Raw genomic sequence first — 17,142 nt, 5'->3', positions numbered from 1 at the left:
TTCTATCAATGTGGTATATTTGTTAATTGATTTTGGTGTGTTGAACCATCTTTGCTTTCTGGGATAAATCTCACTTTGCCAGGGTGTACCATCCTTTTAATGTCTTGTTGGATTTGATTTGTTAATATTTTGTTGAGATTTTTACATTCAAGTTCATAAGGGTTATGGGTTTTTAGTTTTCTTGTGGTATCTTTGTCTGGCTTTTGTATCAGGGTACCAACGGCATTTTGATTGGATGTCCTGTTTCTTCAGAAAATTGAACACTGTCCTGTCCTCAGTAGTGTGTAGAAAATTCTAAGAGGGTTTTGAAGCAGACAGGATGATGGTGATCATGCCACATACCTTTCCAACACAAGACTGCCCTTCATGGCCTATCTCTGGGAAAATCCTGGCTGACACTACCACGATAACTCTGTGTCTACCAGTGGAGAATGGAGGGGGGACACTATTCCTGATGCCAGGATAGGAGAAAGATGTGCTTATCATTTTCTGAAAAACCTACAGATTATCCCAGATAATGATTGCTGAATAACAAATTGTCCTAAGCATCAGTGACCTAAAATAGTAGTAATCTATTACTAGAGCTCATGGTCCTGTGTGTTGATCAGGCAGGGTTCAGTTGGGTGATTCTTCTGCTCTGTGTGGCATTAACCGAAGTACTCACTGGTATTCATCTGGTGTCTGGTCTGGAGGTCCAACGTGGCTGGATGGTTGGAAGGTCTGGCTTAGTGGTTCTTTTCCCTGTACTGTCAGGCCGTCTGCAGATGGCCTCTCTGCCAGGGTGGGTGGAGTAGGATTCCTACAGAGAGTATTTTAGGAGAGGAAGCAGAGGCTGACAGATGGATGCAGCATTATTCCTGCTATGTTCTATTGGTTAAAGAACCTGCAAGGTACTACTAGTTTTAGGGAGAGGGGACACATTGCCTAGCTCTTGTTGAAAGGAGTGTCAAGGAATTTGTGGCCCTCTTTAACCTACCGTATCTGTGGTGGTTCGATTCCAGTGCTATCAGCAGTGTGTGTTATATACACTTTGTAAGACAGGCTTTTGTCGGCTAAAATGGAAACCCCAACTGTTGTGTGTTATCAATTTTCTGTGAGAAAATGCATTCTGTGTTCTGAACCAAGAATTCATGAATAAAATTTTGGAATACACCCATTCATAAAATGGTAATTCATAAAATGGTAATAAAATGTGTGTTTTATTTACTTAATCAGTAGGCATTCTTGATCATCTATTTGTCAGTTTTTTCAAGCACAAATTCGTGTCTATAAATTTTCCTTCCTGTTAGTTCCTTTATTTTTTATTTAATATTTCTTTTAATTTTAAATAGGCTTCATGCCCAGCATGGAGCCCAGCGTGGAACTTGATCCCATGACCCTGAGATCAAGACTTGAGCTGAGATCAAGAGTTCCATGCTTAACTGACTGAGCCACCCAGGTGCCCCTCCTGTTAGTTCATTTTAAAAATTATTTGAAAATTCACTTTCATTTTGAAGAGTACTGTGGAATTGAAGCTTATATTTCTATCTGTTCTTAAAAAAGCTTCATCGAGAAAAAATTAGTAAGCCTACATATTCTAAATTTCCTGTGTTCACCCTAGATCATTCTAGTAAATCCCCTAGAGACTTATTAGAATTAGGTTATGGCTGTTTATATAGAAAAGTGTGGGGTAATTTGACAGCATGTGAAGAGGTGTGTACGCATTAGTTGTAACATGGAAATCGCATTTTCTGTAAACCCTGCTTTCTCAGCCTTTCTCAGCTGACTGTTGCAACACTCTTTGAGCAAGCAAATGTGATGAGGTCATAGAGGAGTGAGAGAGTGGATTTAAATAACGAAACAAGAAATCTGCATCTGTATGGGGACTGATGAGGGTGGAGAGGGGGAGGAGCTCTGTCTGTGTTCCCTGTGCACCCTTTGCTTGCACCCACACAGAGAGACCCGCTGGATACAGCGCTGCCATTCCAGCATCTTTGGCCAGGAGGCCAGCCACCATGTGAGCTGCCCAGTCCTCTGCTTCCCAAGCATTCTGTGCCTTTGTTTCCAAATACCCATCACTCCTGGGCATCTAACCTCCTGTTCAAAGTAGGCATAATTGAAGAGAACCACCTCTGATCAGGTGATACACCAGAGTGCCTGACTAGTGCATGAAATTTCAGGGAGTCCTGGGAGTTCCTGAATCCTCTTCTGTCATGCCTGAGGTCAAGAGCCTGTGGTCTAGACAGTCCAAGGGCTTTTACGGCACTGAAGTTTCATGCACACACGTGCCCATTTCTCATTCTGGCTTTTTACGAATTACGTAAGTGTGCTGACCTTTGGCATCAAGGAGAAAATAATTGCTCTCTGTAGGTCTTTGGGGATGCTTCTTTTGATCCCACTTGCCTTTTTCACTCACCATCACCTTCAGATTCTCTACACCATAATGTGGTGACTGTGGCCTGGAGGTGACCAACATTGGGGCTGAGGAAGGGTTATGAAACTGGAGGACTGGGGAGGGTGGTTGGATGGGGGCAGGAGGGCAGTGGCATTTCACACATTTGATAATGTTGAGGGTCTCCTCTTTGCTCTGGTTCATATAAACAGGTGTTTCCTTGTGCTAAGATGAATGAAGATAGTTACCCTTGCTTTTCTTTTTGTCTTAGGGTTCTCGGGAACTGCATCAGATTTTAGTAACTTTTGTTTGGAGTGGAATATAGAAGGTATGGTTTAACCTGAAACAGTTGTCTGTGAGGCATATTCATTGAGGTCCCAATTCTGTGTATGATAAAAGGCTTTTAAAGCTTTGATTTTCTTTTTTTTAGAAGATTTTAATTATTTATTTGAGAGAGAGAGTGAGAGCGCAGAGGGAGAGTGAGAGCACAGAGGGAGAGTGAGAGGGAGAAGCAGGCTCCCCACTGAGCACCACTGACTCAGTGCTTGCTCCATCCCAGGATCCTAGGATCATGACCTGAGCCCAAGGCAGATGCTTAACCGACTGAGCCACCCACCCCAAGTTTTGACATTCTGTTCTTCTAAGTGTAAAACTACAAATGTAAAAGTTTCTAAAATATATATAATGGTGGAAAGCATGGAAGTGTATTTGTTGGTGCTGGAAAGGTTGAGTAAAGGAGCTGGTGACCTCCCTTCGGTGGAGGGACAAGATTTAAGTTGGAGTTGGGGTCCCACAAGCTAGGCCCTACCAGTCTTTGTGACCCTTTGTGACCTTTGAAACCCCTGTCTGCTTTCATGGTGTATGGGGACAATGGTGCCATGGTTGTTGTGAAAATAAAATATAAGCTTTAAAAAATTCACGAGAAAAATGAAAAATGGTATTTAAGTTTAAAGGAACTTGCATTTTTCAGCCTGGAAAAAAGAAGCTAGACAATATATCCACCAAGCATTCAGTATTTCAGAATGTATTTATCTACTGTGTGCTGGCTAAGTTTGGGTGGACAGTATATTTCTGTGTGTTTCTGTTAAGTATATAAGGTAAAACAACATTTTGATGAACACTGACCAAATTCAGTTCAATGCCATAAACTTTTACAGAGACTTCATGGATGCCAGTCATGCTAGGTGTATATACGTATGGGATACTAAGTGAGATACTGTGTTGTCAAGATATTCAGACTGCTCGCTTTAATCTAGAACATTATGCTTTATGAAGGAGGCATGTGTTGACCAGCACAGGCCGTCTTAACAAAATACCAGAGGCCGGGGGCCTTACACAACAGGAATTTATTCCTCACAGTTCTGGAGGCTCAAGGTCCAAGATTGAGGTGCCAGCCAGCTCAGTTTCCGGTTGAGGGCTCTCTTCCTGGCTTGCAGATGGCCCCCTTTTAACTGTGTCTTCACATGGTGGAGGGAGAGAGACAGGAAGCAAGCTCTCTTCTGTCTCTTATTAGGGCCCTCAATCACCTGCCACAGGCCCGTCTCCAGATACCATCACAGGAGAAGCTACAGTGCCACTATATAAATTTTGAGGGGCCATAATTCAGACCATACAGAGTATTCTGCTCTCGACCCCCACAAATTCATGTCCTTCTCACATGCAAAATATATTCATTCCATCCCAATAGCCCCCAAAATCTTAATATAACCTCTAAAGTCCAAAGTCTCATCTAAATATCATCTAAATCAGATGTGGGTAAGCCTCGAGGTATGATTCATTTGAGGCAGAATTCCTCTCCAGCTGTGAACCTATGAAACCAGATAAGTTAGGAGTTTCTAAAATATAATGGTGGGGCAGGCATAGGATAGCTGCTCCCATTCTAAACGGGAGAAATAGGAAAGAAGGAGAGGGTGGCAGGTCCCAAGCACGTCCACACTTAGCCAGGCAAGTTCCATTAGATCTTTAAGGCTTGAGAAGAACGTCTTTGGTTTGATTCCCTGCTTTCTGGACCCTTTGGGGTGGAGGTCCCACCTCTCCTGGGTGGGGGGGTTGTGGCCTCAAGGCGGCTGCCATCTGGCCTGTTGAAATCTAGATGACGGCCACCCACCTTGGAAACTGAGAAGGCAGCCCCGAGGATCTCTGCATGGCCTAAAAAGCAACAGAACAAAAAGCGGGGAGTGGAGTACAGGTTACAGGATGAGTAAGTTAGCAGGGGAACACATAGGTCAGACTCCAGTTTCCATGAGGAATTTTACCATCTCCAGAGAACTGACGTTAGGGATTTCCTGGGCTGGAGCGCATACGTGTTGTACCAGAAATGACCCAAGACTGGGTGTGAAGACGTTGGCTAATTCGGAATTTTGGAAATTTGAGTTCAGGTGGCGTTAAGGGACAGATTTGCATTGTGGAAGTCCTGTTCTGAGTCTGGATGGGTGTGTTCAGTGGAAGCTGGGAGACATCTGTGGGGGTAGCTTCAGAGTTTGCAAGTGGGGGGAGCAGGTTGCACGATGACTAGTGTCCCTTTCAATCTTAGGATTCAGTGAGCATAATTTAAAATCCACAACTTGATTTGTTTGTGCAGATTCCACTCCATTCATGGTTTGAACCATAGTGTACCTACGGCATGAGAGGTAGAACTTCCTCTTGCGTAGTCTTCTACTAAATGGTTGTTTCTGTCAGCTGGCAGGCAGCGGTACCTCCTGGTTCCGCACTGATGTGTGGTTGTCCTGGAGGACTTTGCCTTTAGTGTGGTACGTCTAGGATTTCAGTGGTTTCAAGGGAGGAGAAAAATGCTTAGGACCGCAGAGCCTGGGATAGCTGGGGTATTCTGTCCCAAAGGAATTTAATAAGAGTTCCTGGTCAGGACTGGAAGCCTCCCAGACTCCTTTGATGGGATCCAGGGACTCTAGTAGAAGTCCTGATGGGCTTGCAGGCTGCCTTCTCAAGAGTCTGACTTTATCAGTGATTCCTTTTCTCCTAATGGTTTCATGTCAGTGATTCTGAATCCTGGGTGCACATTAGAATTATTAGAAAAAAACACAAAATCTGGGAGCCCCCACTTCAGATGATTTCAATCAGTTAAGACCCCAGAAATCAGATTTAATGGCTATCATTGAAGAGTCTGGAGAGGGTGCTGACACCGAGCCAGGGCTGAGAGCCTGTGGTTAGTGGAAGGAGCACACTTCTTTCTCTCACAGGGGATGATCCCATCGCAGCACCTTTCCAGGTGCCTTGAAAATGCAGGACCGCAGCCGTGCCCTCCAGCCCACCCTCACCCAGACCTGCTGGTTCCCAGTCTGCACCTTAGAGGAGGTTTCAGGGTTTTACGAGTCTGAAGCCCCGTACAGGCTTGGGGCGGGAGAAGTAGGGTGCAAATCCTGCCTCTCCTCCTCAGCTGGCGTTAACTTGAGCAAGTGACTTGTCCTTCCTGAGCCTCAGGTCCCTGCACGTAAAACAAGGACAGTAATGCAGGCACCCAGTTCCCCAGCCACAATTGTGAAGCTCCGGAGCCTCTGAAATGGAATGATACTGTTATATATTTGGTGCCAAAACCTGAGCTGAAGTGATGTGATGTTACGTATAATCTCTATTCCTCTTAGTATGAATATTCCTGTATTTTGCTGTAGACTATTAATTACTGTGTTTTCTTATGGGCCCTGTCCCGGACTTCACTGGTGACATTATGTAAGATATGATATATACACACACAGTATTTCCTTTCTAAAACCCCAAAAATTCTAAACTCTGAAACACATCTGGCTTTGGTTTTGGGTAAGAGATTGTGGAGCTGAGGAGATTCAGCTGATAGGTGATTGTAGAGAGGGCATATGTATCGTATTAAAGTGTCAGTATGTATATAAAACTCCTGGCAGTTGATAGCCATCCAACAAATGCAGTATCAATGCTCTCGTAATCCCTCCGCTTATGTGTTTATACTCCCCCTCTGGTTTCTTTGTTTTCCCAGTACCTTTATATTTGGCATACCAGCCTTTATTCTTCAGATAATTCAGTATTTTCCATAAATTGTAAGTAAATTGAATCTGCAACTGGATATCCATCATCCCCTCTTTGCGTGTATCTGGGATGTCATGGCAATGTGTATCTGATGTGGTCCCTGCTGACCAAGAGCTTAGAAATTAGTCCTAGAAAGAGAAAATGTGGAAGGTTTTTTAAAAAGAATCTATTGAATAACATTTTAAGCCAAGAGGCCTGGCCTCCTGGCAAGCTTTTACAGAAGAGGTAGGATTCTTATGGGCTTGAAGGACCCTTATGCTTTAGAATGATAGGCTCTTGGAATGTTAGTGCTCAGCCTTTCACCCCATGGTATAGCCTCGGGGTGGGGGGACAGCGGGGTGTGGTGGCTGAGAAGGTGGCCCTCGCACAGCATGGTGGCTCAGGGCAGTCTCTGACCTCTCTCAGCCTCTCTCCTGACATTTATAAGTGTGCAATGACCACTATGTGCATCACAGAAACGTGCACAGGTAGAATTCTTGATTTGGAGGAGGTGACCCTGTGAAGTTGGCTGAAAAAAGTTGGCTAAAAATTGAGACATTTTTACTTATATACTTTTATAAATAACTCCCTCCCTCCCCCTTCACTTATTTTTTCTCTGTGGAGGCTTAGAATCTTAGGTTCTCTGATATGCTTTGGTGCGCAGTTGGACAATTATCAGCAGTCCCTAACTTCTAGCTAGGAGGCCCCCTAGCGACAGAAGAGTGGAGTGTGACTTGTACCCCTTTGCGGGGCCGAAGCTGCAGTGTTCTGAAGCAGCCTGTTCTTAACACATGGTTTTTGTGGTCTATTTTATCTGAAATTAGTATGGATTTTACATTTCGTTATATAATATGTGTTTTTTTTTTTAAGGTTTTATTTATCTGATAGACAGCGAGAGAGGAAGCACAAGCAGGGGGAATGGGAGAGGGAGAAGCATGGTTCCTGCTCAGCAGGGAGCCAGACTCGGGGCTTGATCCCAGGACCCTGGGATCATGACCTGAGCCGAAGGCAGACGCTTCACCGACTGAAACACCCAGGCGCCCCTGTGTAGTATGTGTTCTGATGTTATAAACCTCTAAAAATCTGTTTATCAAAACTGACCTTCGGGCCAAGATAATGTGCCACTGACTGACTTGTCCTTACGGGCATGTGCCGCTGCACTCTGAGAAGCACGAGAGGCGATTTTGACCTTCTGTGGGCAGAGCGGACTGTGTCCAGACTGACGCAACGTGAATCCCTTAATTTCTTGTCCTCAGGGCCTTTTCGGCCCGTACGGTGTATTTGCTCCACATGTACATTTGGTGCCTTTTGGTTTAGATAATTTAGGTAACTGGAAACTAGTTTTGATCTTATTTTCAAAAATTTTGATCTGGATTCCATCATTACCGGTCCTATCAAGGGGCATTTGGAAGGCTGAGACTCACTGGATGCTTGCTGTGTGTGTGAATGCTCTGAGACGGGGAGGGAAAAGTTACGACCTCACAAACTCTGTGGTAAACTGCTGTGGGAATCTGATACTACAAATGTCTCAAGTGATTTCAAGTGTAAGACTTATTAAGTTGTTTGTAGAGAGCAGTGTGCATAAAAACAATGACAAGTAGAAGAGAATGGCCAAGTATCACTGTAACTGCTCTTAGTCCGTGAATTCTGTGGTGCTGGAAGCCAGCACTTTGAACAGGGATTCGGCCCTGGACAGCAGGTAGGCCCTCCTCGGGGACGTTTTGGGGCCTGCAGCCATAACTGCCCAAGGTTTCTGTTGGCCTCTCCCCCGGCTGAGGAGCAGGGAGGGCTGAGGAGGTATCAGGGAGCTGCCTGCTTTCAGCCACCTCCGTGATTATGCCCGGTCTTACACGTGTAAGAACAACTCTCTAAGGCCATGTTTTCATGCGTGTCTTAAAAGGGCTTTGGTCAGTATAGGCATTTTACTGGGAGGGTCTTCGTCCTGTAGAGGTGGAGAGGCCTGGTAATGAGTTCCCTCACCCGGTGCATGAGGCAGCCCTTCCAAAGAGTCTCACATTTAGACTTAGACTCTATCCAGACGAAATGTTAGCACTTCTTGATGTCATGGTTCAGAACCCTACCAGAATGGTTTGTGTGTGTGTGTGTGTGTGTGTGTGTGTGTGTGTGTGTGTAAGTACCTGTTTTGCTTTCGGTTTCACTAGAGGATGTAATTTGGGCCAGTTGTTTTTAAGTGAGCATTTCAAACTTAGAATTTGCTCCTTGTTTCCTTGGTTGTGTTAATAGGAAAAGACCACTTGGTCTCTAGATAATTGTTCTGAATGGGGGGGCAATTTTGTTCTCCCAAGGGACATTTGGCAATGTCTAGAAACTTGCTTAGGTGGGTGGGTGGAGGGGGGAATGCTCCTGGTATCTAGTGAGTGCAGGCCAGGGATGCTGTAAACATCCTACAATGCTCAGGACAACCCCCCATGACAAAGAATTATCTGGCCCAATATGGCAGTAGTGCTGAGGTTGAGAAACCTGGTCAAAGATGTTCTTTTCTTGATTTCTAGGAGGTGTATGACTATTAAGATTTAACATTTCTACAAGGTGAGGTGCTTTCGACAAAAATTCAATCTTTAGTCATTACATGAGATCTTAAGGAGTCAAAAAAAATCTTTTTAACATAGTGAGGTTCTACTAGAAGTATGAAAGTCAGCAGAGGGAACTGGGAGGTCACAGTGCCTTCAACAGAAGCCCAGATGTCCATCAGTCCGTTTGGATAAACTCTCCCTGAGATACCATAATTTACATTGAAACTTTGGTTAGCAGGATGGGAATTTTTGAGAAGGTACCATTAGAAAAATAAAAGAATTTTCCAGCTGTGGTTCCCAAGTTCCCCGGGCTTGTCTTTAACCCATAATTCTCTTTGAACTTTAGCCCCATCTATTTATTTAAAAGCTATTAATTGTCTGTGTGCCAGACACCATGCTAAATGCCAGGGACACAACAAGAAACAATGTAGGCAGCTTCCCATTATCACAAAGTATTGCAGGGCTTGAGAACAGATAGGGAAGTCCAGATGCTAGTTCCAGAATAGGGCAGGGTTGGTGGGAAGGGGGTGAGTTGAGAGTGGGGCACTTGATGTACTGGTCTTGGAGGAGCTTGCTGCTGAGAGCCTTGCAGGAAGGGGTGTTTCGTCCGTGTGCCCTGAGCAGGAGTCATCAGACACAACTGATGCTATTTGTTGCTTTCACCTAGATGTCATGTAACCTGTCTCCAGTGAACTCTGAACCCTTGATTCTTTCCACCCATATCCAGTTGCTTAAGTGAGAACACTGGGGAGCATTCCTTGATCCCTCTCCTTGCTTCCTATTCTGTCTGTGGCACTCAGTCCTGTGTCCCACTTTTTCGCACCTCCCTGGTTCCCAGCCAGGTCCAGGCTTCTTGCCTGTGTTAGTGGCCCCTGACTGGTCTCTCCACTTGTCCCAGGTTGCTTCAGGCCCTTCCCCACATAGCTGCCACCGAGGTCTTTTAGCAATATAGGTTGCTTCCTGCCCTTCACCAAAAACCCCCTAGTGGCTTCCCACTGCACTCAGAAAAAAACAGCATCCCTCCTCACTGGGCCCTGCACAGCCCTTCCTCACTGAGCTCCAGATGCTCTAACCTCCCTGTGGGCTTCTTCTGAAAAGAACCTGCCTGCCCAGAGGTTGTGTCCATTCTCTGGACCAGGGCCTGCCCTGCCTGTGTGTTCATTCCTCTTCCTCTGTTGGGGGGTGCCTGGAGCCTGTCTTCCTGCCCCTCCACTCTGGATTCCTGTTGCCCTGTTTTCTGCAGGTGTCCTCAGATGTCCCTGCAGGGCTGAGTCCTTTTATGTTGGCCATCTTTAGTTGAGAAATCACTCACCTGGCTGCATTTCACGTGGAGGAGGAGTGGGTGATTCACAGGGACCCACCCTCCTTCCCGCAGAGTTGGGGTTTTTGCATAGGGGATTTTTCTGTCAGTTATTTTTTCCTCACCTTTTGGAGTATTAAAAAAGCAGAGGCAGTAGGGGGTGTGTGTGTGGAGGGGGCAGTGACCACACCTCCTGGGAGTTCTCTGATCCCTATGGCTGGCTTATATTCCACCCTGTTTTCACAGAGTGCAGAAAGATAGCTGTGTACTGATTTTGTCAGTAAGCTTTTAAAGTAAAGCATGGTGAGTTGGTAGGCCATTCTTACTACAAAACAGGAAATGGACAACCAGTGCTCCCAATCGGGCACAATTATTCTAGCATGCATACTGGTGTGCAAGGAAGTCAGGGACCTTTCTGCCCTGCTGGTCCTTAAGACAGGCCTGAGACAAAAAGTTTTGTTAGATATGGAAGAACACATACTCCACGTATTTATAATTGAATAATAGTGTATTTATTTGGCTCAGTTTTTTGGATGAGCAGGATGTAGGAAGTGGGAACAAAGAATCTGTTTGGCCTTGTTCCTTATTTGCCACAGGCTGATGCTGGAGAATTCTTAAGTTTCCACATAGAAAATGAATATGAAAGAAGGCCCATACCAGTCAGGAGTTAGAGGGGTTCCCAGGTGGCCTCTGAGAGAAGGAAACGCCTACAAAGTTATTTAAGATGATTGGTGACAGAGAAACTTCTGACTTTGTCCAGACATAGAGCCATTTTACAAGAAGTAATAAGCTGGAAATACTGAAAATACATTTTCCTAAAGAGGGAAAATACATCCTCTTAACAGCTGATTGATATTTCTAGAAAAATTTTGAGTCCTGGTCTCAATTTTGATTGTTTTGAGCTTTCTGATAAGATTGGGTTTTTTTAAGCTTACAGATCTCCTGGAAACTGAATCTGTACCATGTGAGGATTATTTTTAGGTTCTATAATAAAATCTTTCACATCATAGAGTTTTAAAGACGGGAACAGGTCTTTGAAGGGAAACCTCAGTTTGGCTTGAAAAGTTCATCTAATTGAAAATAAACCAAGAAGGTTCACCCATCTGACTCCAGACAGTCTTCATGTGTTTAGGTGGCTCATCAGGAATCTGCTTTACCAAAAACAAATTCTTAGCTACTTGTGATAGAAAATGCTTAAATAAGCAATTTAAAATGTAACACACTGTACTTATAAAGCAATCAGTTTCAATGATTCGTGGACAGAGCACTTTATATGTACTAGTATTATATAGTAGGTGACATAAGGATAGAAATAGGTTTTTCTTGCCTGCAGAGAACATGCAGTTTGAAGAGGGACAGGCATGTGATAGTATGAGCTGTCAGATAAGGCAGAATAGTGCAGCAGGTGTAGTAGAGTAATAGTATTAGTAATCACGGCAGAAATAGAGGCAGAAGCGTCATAGAATGGGACATCAGATCACAACGTGGGAGTAATGGTTTTGAAAGCAGAGGTTGGCAAACTACAGGTCTAAGAATGTTTTTTTATGTTTTTAAAGGGTTGTAAAAATAAGCAAAAAAGAAAATGCAACAGAGACCATCTGGCCCTTTATAGAAGAAGGTTGGCTGACTCTTGGCTTAAGGGGTCAGGAAGTGCTTTACAAAAACTAAAATTTGAGCTGGTATTTTATAGGATAACAATAACATTTTGATTTTCAGGGCAGCAAGGTTGAGGGTGAGGGTGTTGCTGTGGGTGGGCCAAAGTGAGAAAAGACATGGGGGGTGGGTGAGGGGCATAACAAAAGTACTATAAAGGGGTGGGGAGGGCTGGGAGTTGGCTGAGTATGTGAGGAGTGGGGGAAGGGAAGGAAACAATCACAGCTCATCTTTTTTTTTTTTTTTTTTTTTTTTTTTTTTTTTTAATTGAGAGGGGCACCTGGGTAGCGCAGTCGTTAGGCGTCTGCCTTCAGCTCAGGGCGTGATCCCTGCGTTCCGGGTTCGAGTCCCACGTCGGGCTCCTCCGCTGGGAGCCTGCTTCTTCCTCTCCCACTCCCCCTGCTTGTGTACCCTCTCTCGCTGGCTGTCTCTATCTCTGTCAAATAAATAAATAAATAAATAATCTTTAAAAAAAAAAAAGAATTTATTTGAGAGAGAGTGCAAGCAGGGGGAGTGGTAGAGGGCGAGGGAGAAGCAGGCCACACAATCTGGCAGCACACTGTCTGCTGATGACACGATATTATACGTAGAAAACTCTACAGAATCCCATCAAAAAACTATTAGGACTAATAAACGAATTCAGTAAAGTTGCAGGATACAAAATCAATACACAAGTTCTGTTGTGTTTGTAGACACTAATAAACTCAGAGGAATAAAGAAAATGATCCCATTTGCAATTGCATCAAAAAGAATGAAATACCTGGGAATGTTTTGTTTTTTTAAGATTTATTTATCGTAAAGAGATAACGCGAGCATACACATGTGCTTGAGAGTGGCGGGGAGGGGCAGAGGGAGAGGAGAGAATCTTAAGCAGGTTCCACACCCAGTGCAGAGCCTGACGTGGGACTTGATCTTGAGACCCTGAGATCATGACATGAGCCAAAATCAAGAGTCGGATGCTTAACTGACAGAGCCATCCAGGCACCCCAATACTTAGGAATGTTTAACCAAGAAGATGGAAGACCTATACACTGAAAACTAAAAGACATTGATGAGAGAATTGAAGACAGCATAAACAAGTGGAAAGATATTCCATGCCTTTGGATTGGAAGAATCAATATTGTTAAAATGTCCCAAGTACCCAAAGCAATCTGCAGATTCATTGCATTTCCTATCAAAATTCCAGTGACATTTTTCAAAGAAATAGAAGAAATAATTCTAAAATTTGCATGGGATTACCAAAAAAACAAAAAACAAAAAAAAAACCCTGAATAGCCAAAGCAATCTTGAGAAAGAACAAGACTGGAGGCCCTGTACTTCAAATTATACTACAAAGCTGTAGTAACTAAAACAATATGATACCAGCACCAAAAAAAGACACGCAGATCATTGGAACAGAAGAAAGAGCCCAGAAATAAACCCACACATATATGGTTGGTTAATTTACCACAAAGGAGCCTAGAATATACTATTGGCAAAGGACAGTCTTCTCAGTAAATGGTGCCGGGAATACTGGACCACTATCTCACACCATACGCAAAACTCAAAATGGTTTAAAGACTTGAACATAAGACCTGAAACCGTAAAACTAGAAAAAAACACAGGCAGTAGTAAACTCCTTGACGTTGGTCTTGGTCATGAGTTTTTAATCTGGCACCAAAATCAAAAGCAACAAAAGCAAAAGTGAATAAGTGGGTCTATATCACATCAAAAAGCTTCTGCACAAGGGGCACCTTGGTTTAGTTGGTTGAGTGTCTGCCTTTGGCTCAGGTCGTGATCCCAGGGTCCTGGGATCGAGCCCCACCTCAGTCTCCCTACTCGGCGGGGAGCCTGTTCTCCCTCTCCCACTCCCCCTGCTTGTGTGCTCTCTCTCTCTCAAAGAAATAAAATCTTAAAAAAAAAAAAGCTTCTTCACAGCAAAGGAGAAATCATCAACAAAATGAAAAGGCAACCTACTGAATGGGAGAAATATTTGCAAGTCATGTATCTGATAAGGGACTAATACCCAAAATATATAAATAACTCCTACAACTCGGTAGCAAAAAACAAAAACAAACTCAAACAATCAGATTTAGAAATGGACAGAGGATCTGAATAGATTTTGTTTTTCCAGAGAAGACATACAGATGGCCAACAGGTACAGATTGATGTTGAACATAAGATGTTCAGTCTTATTAATCATTAGGGAAACACAAATCAAAACTGCAATGAGATAAAACCTCACACTTTAGATAGAGTGGTTATTATCAAAAATAAGAAATCATAAGTGTTGGCAAGGATGTGGAGAAAAGAGAACCCTTATCCACCATCAGGAGGAATGTGAATTGTTACAGCCACTGTGAAAACCAGTGGAGCTGCTCCTCAGTTAGAACTACCAGACGGTCCAGCAGTCCACATACAGTGGGGCATTTTTCAGCCATAAAAAAAGAGTGAGATCTTTTTTTTTTTTTTAAAGATTTTATTTATTTATGTGACAGAGAGACAGCCAGCGAGAGAGGGAACACAGCAGGTGAGTGAGAGAGGAAGAAGCAGAGGAGCCCGATGTGGGACTCGATCCCGGAACGCCGGGATCACGCCCTGAGCCGAAGGCAGACGCTTTAACGACTGCGCTACCCAGGTGCCCCAAAAAGAGTGAGATCTTGCCATTTGCCACAACATGGAGGGTCCTTGAGGGCATTATGTTATGAGAAGTAAAGGAGACAGAGAAAGACAAATAGTGTATGATCTCTCTTACATGCAGAATCAAAAAAAAAAAAAAAAGCTGATTAGAGAAAACAGTTGGGTGGAAGTATAGTGCATTATTATTATTTTTTTAAAGATTTTATTTATTTATTTGACAGAGAGACAGCCAGCGAGAGAGGGAACACAAACTGGGGGAGTGGGAGAGGAAGAAGCAGGCGCCCGCTGAGCAGAGAGCCTGATGCGAGGCTCGATCCCAGGACTCTAGGATCACGCCCTGAGCCAAAGGCAGACGCTTAACAGCTGAGCCATCCAGGCGCCCCGGTATAGTGCATTATTGAATGATACCTGAAAATACCTTACTGTTGTCTAGTAATTTGTGACCATCTCCTGTAAAAAAAAAATTAAAAAAGATAAAAAATATGAATAAAATCCTGTCTATTTAGATCACTGCTGTATATGCTCTTCTAAGCCATTTTGAGGGCATATGTATATTTTCTTTTTATAGAAGTAGATTTATTCTAAATAATACCATTTTATAATTTGCTTTTTAAAATAATAGCTTTATTGAGAAGAAATTCACATATATTCACCATTTTAAAGTATACAATCCATTTTTGGTATATTAAAAAATTCTGCACTCTTTACCACTTTCTAATTTTAGAACATTTTCATCATCCCAGAAAGAAACCTTGTACCCATTAGCTGTCACTTCCCATTCTTCCTCACTCCCAACCCTAGACAGTCATTATTTTCTGTTTCTATTGATTTGCCATTTGTGGAAATTCATACAAATGGAATCATATAGTATGCAGTTTTTTGCAGGTGATTTCATTCACATAGCATAACGTTTTCAAGGCTCATTCATGTCATAGCATGTATCAGTAATTTCTTTTTATAGAGAAATAATATTCCATTGAATGGATAGACTACATTTTGTTTATACATCAATCAGGTGATGGACATTGGGTTGTTTCCCCTTTTTGGATATTATAAATAATGCTATTGTAAAAATTCCTGTAAGAGTTTTTGTGAAAACCTGTTTTTTTTTTTAATCTGTTGTATATATGTAAGTGGTCATATGGTAACTATGTTTAATATTTTGAGGTACTGCCAGACTATCAACGCAGCTGGGATAATTTTGCATTCCCATCAGCATTGTGTGAGAGTTCCACTTTCTTCACATCTTCACCAACACTTGTTATTGTCCATCGTTTTTATTCCAGCCATCCTAGTGGGTGTGAAGTGGTTTCTCATTGTGGTTTTGATTTGTATCTCCATAATGACTAATGATGTTAAACATCCTTTTATCTGCTTATTGACCATTTAGGTATCTTTCTTGGGAAAATGTCTGTTCATACCCTTTGCCCATTTTTATTTTTTTTTTATTTTTTATATTTATTTTTAAGATTTTATTTATTTGACAGAGAGGCAGCGAGAGAGGGAACACAAGTGGGGGGAGTGGGAGAGGGAGAAGCAGGCTTCCCGCTAAGCAGGGAGCACGATGCGGGGCTCGATCCCAGGACCCTGGGATCATGACCTGAGCCGAAGGCAGATGCTTAACGACTGAGCCACCCAGACGCCTCTGCCCATTTTTAAAGTTGGGTCTGAGTTATCAGAGTTCTTTACATATGTACAATTTCTTTATCAGTATATGACTTGTAAATATTTTCTCACATTCTTTGGGTTATCTTTTCACTTTCCTGATGGTCACCTTCGATGCAGAAAATTTTTTAACTTTGGTGAGGTCCATGTTATCTATTTTTTTCTTTAGTTGCTTTTGCTTTTGGTGTCATATCTAAGAAACCACTGCCTAATCGAAGGTCGGGAAGATATGCACCTGCTTACTTCTAAGAGTTTTATAGTTTTAGCTCTTACCTTTAGCCTGTGATTAATTTTGAGTTAATCTTTGTGTGTGGTGTGTGATTTTGGTCTAGTTTCACTCTTTTGTGTGTGGATACCCAGTTGCCCATTAGCTAAAAAGACTGCTCTTCTCCCCCATTGAATGGTCTTGGTACCCTTGTCAAAAACTAACTGGCCACAAATGGAAGGGCTTATTTCTGGACTCTGAGTTCTGTTGTGTTGATCTGTATGTCTACCCTTACTATGCCAGTACTGTCTTGACTACTTAGCTTGGTGGTGAGTTTTGAAACTGGGAACTGTGAATCCTCTAAATTTGTTCTTTTGCAAGATTGTTTCGTCTGTTCTGAGTCCCTTGCATTCCCTTGTGCATTTAAGGATCAGGTTGTCAGTTTTTGCAAACTACAAAAATCTTTTCTTAGTCTGTCATTGTGCTGTTCAGTTCAGTAGCCATGAGCTACGTGCCCCTAGTGAGCATGTGACACGTGGCCAGTCCAGGTTGATACGTGCAGTAAGTATAAACTGACACCTGGTTTTGAAGAGTTTGAATGGAAAAAAAGAACACAAACGATCTCATAAACAATTTTTTATGTTGATTACATATTAAAATTATAACATTTTATGTTGGGTTAAATAATATAAGTTTACCTATTTACCTTTTTTAACATGGCTACAAGAAGATTTCAAATTATGTGATTCTCATGTTTGTGTTAAACAGAAGTATTTTTTAATAGCATGGCATAAAGTTTCGT

At 42.8% G+C, this 17,142-nt stretch overlaps 1 protein-coding gene across 7 annotated transcripts in view; it reads left to right on the top strand.

Annotated features, from left to right (window-relative positions):
* TRAF3 (TNF receptor associated factor 3) overlaps nt 1-17,142 on the top strand; it is a 108,909-nt gene that overhangs the window by 11,011 nt on the left and 80,756 nt on the right. For 2 of the 7 annotated variants that reach the window (XM_057318535.1, XM_057318534.1), the window contains one exon: nt 14,692-14,854. The exons of the other annotated variants lie outside the window; for them this stretch is intronic. The gene's annotated coding sequence lies outside the window, so the exon portion shown is untranslated. The remainder of the gene's footprint in view (nt 1-14,691; nt 14,855-17,142) is intronic. 7 annotated transcript variants of the gene reach the window in all.

Source organism: Ursus arctos, unplaced genomic scaffold, assembly GCF_023065955.2.
Source record: "Ursus arctos isolate Adak ecotype North America unplaced genomic scaffold, UrsArc2.0 scaffold_25, whole genome shotgun sequence".
In the NCBI taxonomy this organism is placed as follows: Eukaryota; Metazoa; Chordata; class Mammalia; order Carnivora; family Ursidae; genus Ursus; species Ursus arctos.
Note: the sequence above shows the minus strand (reverse complement) of the source record. Positions and strands in the feature narration are given on the sequence as shown.